A 12,459-nucleotide genomic window follows, 5' to 3' on the forward strand; every position below is an offset into this window, starting at 1 on the left:
TTTTGCTTGTCTGGAAGTTTTTTTTTTTTTTTTCATTTTATTTTTTTCATTTGAATCTGCAGAAATTGCAATACGAATTTTAAAGAGGTAAAGTAAGCAAATGATACTAGAAATTATATATATGTAAATATATGGATTGATCTCGTTGGACTTCAAACCTACCGGTTATTTATAATTATAGCTTAAAGATTTGCTTATATTTTTATACAAGACAGATTGCAAATAAAATATAAAAAAAAAAAAAAAAAAAAAAAAAAAAAAAAAAAAAATAAAAAAATAAATTAAAAAAAAAAATATATATATATATAATATATACATGTATTTATATAAAATAAAATAATAAATTAATCTATACTTTTCCAAAGTCTTTGCTTCAATTTATTTAATATTTTTAAATAGTTATAAACTTTTATTTGCTATTAAAAGTTTTCAAAAATTTTTCTAACTTTATAGCTAAACATAGAATCTACTTAAAGTTATAAAAATATTATTTTGATAACTTTTGTATTAAATATTAAAATGTCAATTTGACTTAATTATTTAAATACTTCATGACTCACCATGAGTGCGTCAAAAATAAGTATAATAAAATTGGCTCATAATCAAAAATTCCTAAATGCTTGTTGAACAGCTTAACTGAGACTTTTTTCCACATTTAATTTCTGTTTAATATGTAATTGAAATGTGCTCTAAGCTGTTGTCGTTGTCGACGTTGCCATGAGTACTTATTTAATAAGCCGCAATGACAATGAGCAAATACTAAGCAGACCGCCTCCTCTACGGCCCTCCCCCCTCTGTTGCAACACCTTCCCCCTGCACTGCGTTCGTTTCATTGCTGAAAAGTTTAAGCGATTAGTGCAATTTAGCGAAAATAACACGTAAAATTGCGCGCTTCAACGCCTTTTCAATGGCACTCGAAATTCACACACACACACACACACACACATGCACTCACTCACACACTCTCACAACGTGACAAGTGCTCGTCTAATAGGCCACAGAGATAGTGACAATTGGCAAGGGCTGATGCTACGGAGCGCCCCGTTGAGCGTGGTTCGAGTCGCGTTGACTGAGGGACGGGAAACTTGTCTCACACGCCCACAAGAGTGGCAACAACCCTCTGGGAGAGTGTTAAAAACCTTATAGACAATGCCAACAATTGCAGATCCTCACAATCGGATTGCTATGCTAATCGTCTCATTCGGCTGCGTAAAACTCAATGAGCATTCAAGAGCTAGTTGAGTGTAAAGAAAAAAGAAACTCTCAATGACAGCATCCAGGTTGCTTCTTTCCTTTGTGCGAGAGGGTTGCGAGACAGTAGCTGGCAATAGAAAACAAACAAAGAGGCAGCCAAGATCTCGTAATCCTTTCAATGTGCCACTTAAGCCGATCAGGCGTGGCGAGTTGAAGACGCAAAGAGACCAAAACCCTTGCACCCGATCGAACCCTATGGTTAAGGTCTGGGACCCTGCGCGTGCAACAGCCTCCGCTTCCATTGTGGACCATTTAGTGTGCGTGTGTGTGTGTGCGGTTCGTCGGCTCTTTAACCCATTTAGGCTCGAAACGGAGTTAGCTCGACAAATTAGGGCACTCAGCATCCGCATCAGCACCATCGTCATCATCATCCTTGCGCCTTTTGGGCTATCATTGAAATCGGGTTTGGTTTTGGGCTGTTTTGTTTGCTTTTTAATGCCCGAGATCAAAATGTTTGCACCGAAGGGTTGATCTTGTTGATCTTGTTCAGTGCCTTCCTCCTCTTTGTGTGTTGGTCCATATTATCGCTCTGCCATGATATTCTCTTGGTTTGATTTATATCTGCATTGCCGATCTCGATTCGGGCTGCCCGAATGCTCAGGTTCTCCGACTGCTGTTTATTTAGTTTGACTTTTGCACTTTCATCTCTGGGTTTGCTTGTGTTTTTGTTTTTTATTTTCTCAGACTCCACGTGCCATTAGATCTTCGAGGTCGGTCGTTAAATTTTAATTGACGTGTGTGCGTGTGTTTGAGTTGTAAACTCTTTTTGATGGAGCCAATAAATGTATTATTTAATTACTTTTTGCATACAAGAATAAGAATAATATTTGTAGATATCAAATATGAATACATTTTTTGATATATTTTTGATATATTGTATTTATATAAAAAAAAAAAAAAATTGTATTAAAAATATTTATGCCTAATATTGTCTTATATTAATAGTTTCAATATTCGATATGCAACGATTAAAGGATTAATTATTTTAGAATATTTAGAATAAGTTCTCCCATCTCTCTCTCTCTCTCTCTCTCTCTCTCTCTCTCTCACTCTCTTTGCAAATCTCTTTCATCATTGAATTAGGTATTTTAAATGTTTCTCCACATATCTTCTTCCTCCCATTCCTATCCTCATCTCCATCACCTTTGCAAAGTTCAAAAGCTGGCTCGAAATTGCGTTTATGTAATCCTATTCTATTTCGAACATAATGAATCCTTTTTAGCTAATTATACAAAACACAGGCCTAAGCTGTTCTGTAAAGCTTTCGCGGGGAAATCTTTTGATTGATGTTGGCATTGTTTTGGTTTGTCAGGCCGATAAGTTATGCAACGCAATTGCGATTCGAATTACACCTGGTTGGGTTGGGCACAGACATCTGAATGCCCATACGTACATACATCTATAAGAAGGGGCGCAACAATAGGCGGCTGCCATTTCAATTCTCCATTGCAGAGGCAAACAGATTATTTTCATAAATTAGACTTTATTAATCATTAAGACGCCAGCATGAGGCATGAAGCAGGAGGCAGGAGGCAGGAGGCAAGAGGCAAGTAGCTGTCGCTGCCCATCCTCAGACGGGACAGTTGAAGGACAACGAGTTGAGCGCGCATCCCTTTGCGCGAAAGGATATTGTGCAGCGGTCAGCTTACAAACTGGACATTGGTCAGCGCATTGGTCAGTCACGCACGTAATTTTCGCATGTCCTTTGGGACGCGCTCGGGACACCCAACGGGATCAGAGGTCAGCACCGTACTTTTGAGCATTTCTTCTCACAGTAAGAGAACCAGTACGAATTCGAGTTCTGAGCACTCGTCATGCAAACAGCAGGAAACTTAAGACGTTTTCACGTTGAATTTTAATGATTTTTATATTCAAATTAGCTTTGCGCGCCCTTCCCAAAGTGCGCAGTTTTCCATTCCATTCCTCTACTCTCCTCTCCATTCCCGTTTGGCCGGCTTGCTGCCAGGGGAGTGTCCGAGTCCCAGTTGTCCTCATAGGTCAAGCTGCGCGAATATTTTCAAAATGGCTCCAGTCGCTTGTGCGCCTCACATTGCAACAGTTCCGCCAAAAAAGGGTCAAGGCTTCAAAGGGCAACATTTCCGTGTGTGTTGAGTGTGTTGCCAAGAAGCCATTTTGTTGAAATGTAACCAACCATCGAGTGCTAAAGTGAGTCAGCCTTGTTAGCAGCTAATGGATGAATATTCTCGCTAGAAAGTTTTTCGCATTCTCCATTTTCGCACAATCTAAAATTGTTCTTTCTATGTTGGCAAAACCTTTGACTTTTCTCAGCTAATGTAGCACAATTAAAGCGAGTGCTATACTACTATTACTATGCCGTCTTTGCGGGCATCCTTCAAAGCGTTTCTTGGTGCGCGGCCAACCCAAGTGGCGTGCGAGTTCCGTATAACTAATTATCCGCACAGACATCCGGCGTTTCTGCACTTTAAAAAGTATTCCAAAAACCTATTTCAGTGAACTTATCGCGGACCTCAAGCGTTGACTCGTGGTGCTCATAAAATTGTTTGTTCATTTATAACTTTATAAGTTTTTTTGTTTTTGTTTTGTTTCTAGAGCAGCGACCGTCCAAATGTTTTTTTCATGGCTTTTAATGGCTTTTTAACGGCCTGGGCGACGTGTTTGTTTGTTTTTTAATGGTAACATCTTGACCAGGCCCGCTGACACCTGCAGCTCAATTTGGTGACAACTTTGGGTCACTGTGAGGTGGGTCTTTGTTCCAAAGATCTTGCTAATTTGCTCGCATCTATGAGTGCCACCATCTGACTATCTGACGGTTGCAACTGCAGTGCCCTGGCGCTGTTGGCGCTGGCCAAACACAGCTTTTGTTTGTTGCTGTCAAGCGCTTTGAGGTGGCCCGCCTTACCTGGAACTATTTACAGGTAGTGCACTTCCGGAACTGCTGCCGGCCATAAAATGAGGAAGAAGAAGATAAAGAAAACACAACGTTTGTTCAACTTTAATGAAGATAAATCTCGTTATGTGTTAGTTTCGCTGGAACAGGAAAATATCTGTCGGATATGAATTTCTTGATGCAGTTTGTAGCTGTGTTTTGGTTTGAAATTTCACCTTTTGACACCCAACAGTGACTCTCTCTCCACCTCTCCTTTCTCCATCTCTCTGACTCTCTTTCTCTCTGTCTATGTCGCCTTCGCGAGTTTCGTTTGACATGTAAATTAATAAACTGCCCGGCCACAGCGTCCTGTGTGCAGGCTAACAGGCGCGTAACAGTCAATTATTTGCATTTGTGTACGGCAGGCAGATCCTGTTTCGGCTGCAGCCAGCATCGGCAGCATCCAGTTTCGGCATCATCATTATTAACACTTTCCACGGCTCTGCACAGCACTTGAACTTGGCTCTCAGCTGCTGCTGCTCTGCTGCTCGGCTGCTACTCCTGCTGTTGTTGTTGTTGTTTTTGTAATTTCATATAATTACACCATCAAGTTGACTGATGACACGAAATGAATCCTTGTCGCTCCCTTACAACACGATCTGCATAAATTCATAATTTTTCTTTAGCTTCGCGCTGGCCCACAGCCGAACCCCTTTTTTCGGTTTAGCGGGTTGTTCTTGGATCTAGGGATAAAGGTTTGACTTTCACGTAGGCTTGAAATATCTTTACTTATGTATGTAAATGATATAGCTGCCTGTTCTTTGTATTAAACTCACGTTTCGTATATATTTAAGTTAAGTATTTAGCTAATATTTTCATCAAGTTGAATAATATTGTTAATTCTTTGGAAAACCCAAGCCAAGTCATATATTAATAAAAATAAAAATGTAAATTAATTACAAAGTATAGAAAAATTTAGGTAATGCAGAGGGACTCTTCATGATTTATTTAAACTTTTCAAAATGAATTACATTTGAAATTGAGCTCTCATCCACAGTCTTAAGCCTAACATATGCAGATACCTTTACCATATAATGGATCTATATTTATTCTGGAACATCATTTAGCAAATACGTAAATTATTAAATTATATTTATATGAACAATAATTAAAGGCTCAAATCATTCCTTTGTTTTAAGCAGAGCGCAAAAGTCCAGTCTTGGATTTTCAGCATCTTACATGTATGGGAACCGTATGTGAGTCTTAAGAAATGTTTCTTAAAATGTAAATGGAAATCGTAGAGGCTGTTCGTCGCCAAGGTGCAGAGCAATTGTAAGGAGATAAACCATATGGTGTTTGTGCTCTGTGCTAATGCGTTTTGCTGTGCCACCTCTGGCCTGGAGTCGATCTGTCATACGGCACAATTCGAATGTCAAAATTTCTGACACTTCAATTTCTTGCAAAAAAGAAAAAAAAAAAAAAACGAAATAGAGAAAATGAAAAAGTAAAAGCAGACGAGCCAAATGTGCGACAAATGAGCAGCGTGCGCGTTTCCTCTGGCGGCAGGAGGACGAGAATGCCAGGACGAAAATGGGAATGAGCTGGAGTGAAGGCTGTGTGTAGGTGCAGCCGTTGCTGGGCAGAAGGACATGCGCCTGTCACTGGCGCGTTGTCATGCGTCAAAAAGAGGCGCAAGCACACATACATGCACACACAGAGAGCCAGGCAGCGGAGCTGAAGTCAAAGCAAACAACATGAAAGGCAGCACAGGAAAATTAAATTGAAAATTTCAGAGCAACCAGGTTGCGCACAGTTGACTCTTTTGATAAACACACACACACACATACACTTATACCTTCATGAGAAGAAATGATTTTCTGGCAGCCTTTTGCTCATTGCAAAAATGTTGAGTACAACTGCCAGTGACAACAACAAACACACACATATATAGACACATACACATATACACAGTCAGACAACATCGGCAGCACACGGCGACACATGAGCCCGACATTTCCGCCTTTGAGGCCGCAGTCGCAGCCGCAAAAGGACATGCGCCAAAAAAAAGTAGCAAAGGAAATGAAAAATTTTATAAATCTAGATTTGTAAAACTGACGAACTTATAAATACCCTGACTGAGCAATCTAGAGGAAAGATAAGCAATAAACGAACCCCGTAAATGCCTGAAGTAAATAAAATTATAAATAGAGCAACTTAGGCAATAATATCTGACTAAGTAATACCCTAGTAATTGCAGTTGATACTTCACTTTCTTAAATAGAAAATGTTTACAAGAAAATATAACTCTAAGATATAGGTCTGAACACCTATATATAGTGTAAGGATTAAAGAAGAATAATTGGAATATATAAATAAATTATATAAATTGCTAAAGATTTATTTAATAACGTCTTTGTAGCTCAGCTCTTCATATATTGTATGAATCAATTTTATAATAAATGTGGGTCACATTTCAACCTCGATTTCCCCGATATACCCTATAATTATCTCACATATTTTTTGAGAGTATAAATAAATATCAGTATCCATGTCGGCAACGGCTTGGCTTTGTGCTGCTGAAACTGGAACGCGTTGTCAAATAAAACCGCGTCAACCTGGAGCATTGACTTTTCCAAAACAAAATGGCGGCCCGTCATGCAGTCTGACTTTAAGAGCGGTTGAAAATGTTGTGGAAAAAAGCGCAACTCAACGCGGACGCTCACCTGTGTCAGACACAGGACACGGGCGGCACTCAGCGCAGGACACTTCAGGCGACGCGACGCTAAAACAAACAAACTTTTAATATAGTTGAAATAAAAAAGGAGAAATGAAAACTACAAATCACATTTCCTGTGCAGCGTCAACTTCCTGTTGGTACACAAAAATCACCAAGTCACTTTTTCACACGGCATTGGCGCTATCTCTGTCTCGGTCTGTGTCTGTGTATCTGTCTCTGTCTCTTTCTCTGTTTCTGTCTCTGCTGTCATGTGACGAACAACTGAAAAATCAAACGAACCTGCCACAGCTGGCCGCAGCTTTGATGTTGCATGCCACGTCGCGACGTCTATTTTCCGCTGTGTGTCGCTTAATTGTCAGTCAGACAGTTAGTCCGCTCGTCAAGGTAGCCCACAGTCCTGTTTCGGTCAGTCATGCACTCAATCTGTGGTCGGACAGGCATAGTGCACAGGATAACAAGCCAGCAAAGCAAATCAGCCCAGCCAAATGACTCAGGACTTGTCAGCCGGCCCACCCCTCCCGCACTGTCTGGGCGGAGTTCGAGTGCTCACACCCTCGCAGCCTCGCACTCTCGCACCCTCGCAGCCCTGCAACCGTTGCAGGAAGCTTGACTTCCTAAGCGGAACTTGCTGCGTTATCCTTCTATGGGAATTTCGAATGTTTAGCTCGGGGGAGGTAAGTGCACAGCACAGTTTCTCACAAGCAAAGGATACACAGTTTATGCTTAATAGGAACAATCTAGAAAAGAACTCGAATGAAAGTTATTATAAATGTACTAGTTCAAAGTCTAGGATCAAGTTCCTTTTAGCTTGGGATTAATTTTACTTTTAACACGAATAAATGTACATGAATCGCCCATAAAAATGTTTAGAACAATTCGGCACACATTCAATATTGAATGAATTACTAAAGTCCACTATATAGAAATAAAAATAGAACAGAAATAGTTCAATACCCCTAAATATCTCTCTGGTGCTGCTCATATTTGGCTAAAGTTTTAATAATAAATTTAAGGCAAAACAATTTTCTTGAACAATGGAAATCAACTCCAGAATATGAATGGCGTGCTTTCGACCTAATCCAACACTCAGGGATAGCTAAGGCCACCTCTAGTCACCTTGGCTGAACAAATTTGTCGAATTTGTTTGCCATTAAGTGGAAGCATTCAAAAATGCCGTTATTATATCGAAACGCACTCAAGCTATTGCCGCTGGCTAACCGCACCTGCCAATCCAACTTTGGGCCCACAGAACGCGCCCAAAATGCTGTAAGCCCCCAATAAATCTAGCATAAAGATGCTTGACATTATTCAAAATACGGAACTACAAGATTCCACAAATGCTTGAGGAGGAGCAGATGACGAGCAAATGATGCGATAATGCCACGCCCAGCCCCTAGGCATTGAGCCGGCCCTCGCCCCACGCTCCACGCCCCCGCCTCTCGCCCTTCCACGTTCAGCAAAAAAGGCAATAAAATTTAATGTCAAATGCAAGCGGAGCGAGTGGCACGAGTGCCACGCAACTGAAGAGGCATCCAAACCATGGAGCCAAAGACATAAACGACTACATTTTTATCTTAATGTGCTAATAAATTTTCCAGCGACGAAATCTCTGCCAAAAACCAAATAAATTTACTAATACCAAAAATTAACACGCTGAGAACGAGAAGAAGAACAAGAGCGAAACTCCCTTCGGAAATGAAATGAAGCGCCAACTTGACTCTCGAGTGTGTGACATGTGTGGCATCAAAGCAATGCAATTAAGACTGAGCAGAAAATAGATGGAGAGAGCGAGAGTGATTGAGAGAGAGAGAGTGAGAGAGAGAGAGAATGAGCAGACGTCCAAAAATGATATCTCAAGTGCTTAAGTAGCTAAACGCTCTGACAACTTGGAAAAGTTATGGCCCAGCCTGCAACTGTCGACGGCGCGTGCTTCCAGACAGCGTCCACGACCACGCCCACAGCCATGCCTACGCCCACGCGTATGCCCTAAGTATTCTGTCAACAGATCTATGAAGTTCGTCGGCCCGAAATGCCAGGCATACTCCACTTGAGTCGCGCCTATTGAGGTGGCGATTTCTATATAGGGCGTCCATCCACAGGAGCTCCACGCTAAAAGGGTCCAGGGCTGGTGCCCATAAATATTGATAGATCTCAAGTGTTATTTTTATGAGCTCTATCACCTGAGGTTAGTTGAAAAGTTTCCCTTAGTTCGCGGCAGCAATTCATTGAAACGGTTTTCGAAATTACCCTTTGATATCATTTTTATGGCCAACTGATGGAAATTCGTAATAAATTTGATATTGCTCCACAGATAGCAACTATATAAACTGTACTTTACTTTCAGAGTATATATATATGCATATCACTTTCCCTTTCTGCCTTTCCTCTGCAGCCGCGCGCCCTTCGTCCAGTTGCACCCCTGAAGTCCGTTCTGCTCTCATATGCATTATTTTGCATGTCTGGCGATTTGGCTGCTCAGGCGTAAAGGTCAAAGATCACTGTTGACAGAGTTCTTGTTTCTAAGGGAAGTTTCTACCCAAAAGATTGCCTGACAATTTTACATTTTGTGCTCGGATTTTCGAATTTTCTTCCTTTGGTCTCGAAAATTATGCTGAGTCGCCTTTGTCCAGCGCCTTAGACGCTGATTAGGCGTGAAGTCGGCATTTGAATACGGATTTTGGGGTTTTCTTTTAGCTGTCAGCTCTGCAATTTATTTTTGGCGGCAAAATGTAGAGCACGAGGACCAGGTGTACGACAAAATATTAACGTATAAGAAATTTAAAGAGAAAACTCAAATCACAAAAAAAAAAGTTTACTTGATTATTGCGCTATATAGATATAAGAAAAAAAAGAACTTTAAGAATATGATACTATTCCTATGATAACATGTACAAATTATTATAATTCAGATAGTCTATAGAGGTACTTGAAAATAAATCATGCTCTAATTTAATTCAATTCAAACTTTTAATCAAATATTGTCCATTCTGTTATATACACATTATATACAAATCCTTATAATTCAATTTTTTATTGCCTTGCCATTATTTTTGAGTTTTCTTTTTCCCAGAACACATACTCAAGAGGTCAACATGACCTAATTGAGGTTATTTCGACCCCAGCTACTACTCCTTACAACACGTTACGCCTTATTATGACTGCGTGCACAAAAAAAGAAACGGAAAACAGTTTCTTACCCCACAAAAAAATCTTTGATAATCTTAAAAAATTTGTAACAATGTTTTGCATACAAGAAACCGATCATCAAATATTCGCAAACTCACGAAAACTGACCCTAAAATCACACCAAATGCATTTCGGTTGAGATCTATAAGATCTGCAGCGCAACCACCCAAAGAATGAGTCCAGTTCGTGTCCAGCTGCGTTTGCATAGGAGTTACCTGAGAGGCACAGCGCCCGACGCTGGATCGAGTCTATTGTGTGGACGGACCAAGTAGAGCGTTTATGTAGGTCAGCGTTGGGCATGTGCGAAAATCTACCCCATAATCCTAATGAAATTTCCAAATTAAAGTTTGCGATCGAACAAAGACAGCGAAATTCAGAATTCAAATGATTCGCAGTTTTGTTTATTTGCGTATCGAAATGTTTGCAATTCTCATTTACCTAAAGGAATATGCATAAATCTTCATTTCGGACGGAACAAAGGCAATGAAAATGACAAGAATTTTTCCTAAGAATTTACGGGAAAATTCACACATATAAACTCTAGGACAATGTCAAGCAAAATGAACTAGTTCAAAAAATAAACTCTAAATAAAAGCAAATAAAGTGTATGTAGTGCGCATTGCTCCAAGGAGTTCCTCAATTTGTTGCCAAGAAATTCAGACATATACAAGCTCTACTAGCATAAGTTCAAGCGTGAACTAGTTCCGCTTGAAGGTAATTAATTTGCTTAGTAACTGACAGTCGGAAATGTCAACTAGTCCAGCTGTAATCAAATAATTGGTGTCATAAAACTTAGTTAAAGCACATTCGAATGCCTGTCAAACTCGTGACATTTCCAAATGAACTCTCGACAGAGCACAAAAAAGGTAATACTTGAACCCATACACATGCATGCAAACAAACCGTGATAGAATATGAAATTGGAACTTCAATTTCTGTGCGCATTGCGTGATTTCAGGTGCCTCCCATTGTTTTGATGACATGCCAAACGGTTTATGGCTCGATGTCCGCATGACATTTTACCTGTCAGCGCTCCTTTCAGCGTAACGACAGGTTCGGATTTTCACCTATTGTTCAGGTGTGGCCCTCTGTGGGCTTGGCCGTGGGGCGTGTCGGGCAAGTGGCGCCATCCGCAAGGGAAAAATAATCACAAATTTACAGCTCGCCTGTAGCCAAAGCCATAAATAGTTCATATTTGATTGCTGTAATAAATAGTTATATATTTATAGAGTTCAGCGAAGGTTATTAACCATAGATTGACAGTGTAAAAGTGAACAATAAACATCGAGCTAACCTAATGATTATTATTATTATATATTTTTATTTCGGTATATTTTGATATTGTTAGAACAAAAATTTCAAAATATTTGAGTGACTGGGTAATCATTTTGTAGCTCTATTAAAGCTTCAACTACTTTCACTTTTCGTTTCTGCGGTGTAGTTTGTCGCAGTTGTCGAAGAACTTGTCCAACCAAGTTGGTAACTCTGTCAGCTTACTCGACGATCGACAAGCGATCGCTTGGTGGTTTCAACAAGACACCAACAACAACTTGGGCATGAGCCAGAGCTAGTGTGCGAGTTGATCTGGCTGATATGTCTGTAAATGTTATGCTCGATCGAGGATCGGCAATACATACATCATCGATCGCTCTCTTGCAAAAAGCGAATGAGAAAACTGTTGATAGAGGGGCGGTGTGGAGGGGTTGAGCTTTGAGCATGCAAAGTAAGTTACCAACAGTTGTACGATCAGCAAGCACAGGCACAGACACAGATGAAGATGCAGTTACAGATACAAATGCAGGCGACAGATAAAGATGCGATAAATGGTGCGCCAAAACCAAGCCGCATCGATATGCATACATGGAAAGACACACAGGGAGACAGATGGAGACAGAGAGAAAAAGAGAGAGAGAGAGAAAGGCAGATACACACATAGAGTGCGACGATCATGTGCGAAAATGTGGGACAGAGTGCTGGAAGCACTTGACAGGCTCGAAATGAAGAAATAATTCCATTGAGCTGGCAAGTATGCGGAGAATTTCAAGCGAGACGAAATTAGACAAGCGTCGTGATTTACGGGTACCCTTAAATCACATGACAACACACACACTCATATATTGGAAATCGAAGTGAAAACTCGCCAGAAGAAAATTGCGTTGTCGAAGTCAAAGTCTGCGGCGCACATGTGCCACTGGGTGGAACTTGGAAGCCACAGCGAGTCAGAACCAGACGCTGTTAATGTGCACGTTCATGATGATAATATAATGATGATGATCTGCTCTGTCGCTCCGTTGACAGTACAATCGATCGATGCTTCCGCTGCGTCGCGCCAACTTTTGCTGATTTATGGCGCGAATTCGATTGTTCTACAAGTTCGAAGTTTTATTTGCCTACTCACAACTCAAATGCGAAGAATAAAAAATTAAAAATAAAA

The sequence above is a fragment of the Drosophila mojavensis genome, unplaced genomic scaffold, assembly GCF_018153725.1.
Source record: "Drosophila mojavensis isolate 15081-1352.22 unplaced genomic scaffold, ASM1815372v1 contig_231, whole genome shotgun sequence".
NCBI classification, from domain to species: domain Eukaryota; kingdom Metazoa; phylum Arthropoda; class Insecta; order Diptera; family Drosophilidae; genus Drosophila; species Drosophila mojavensis.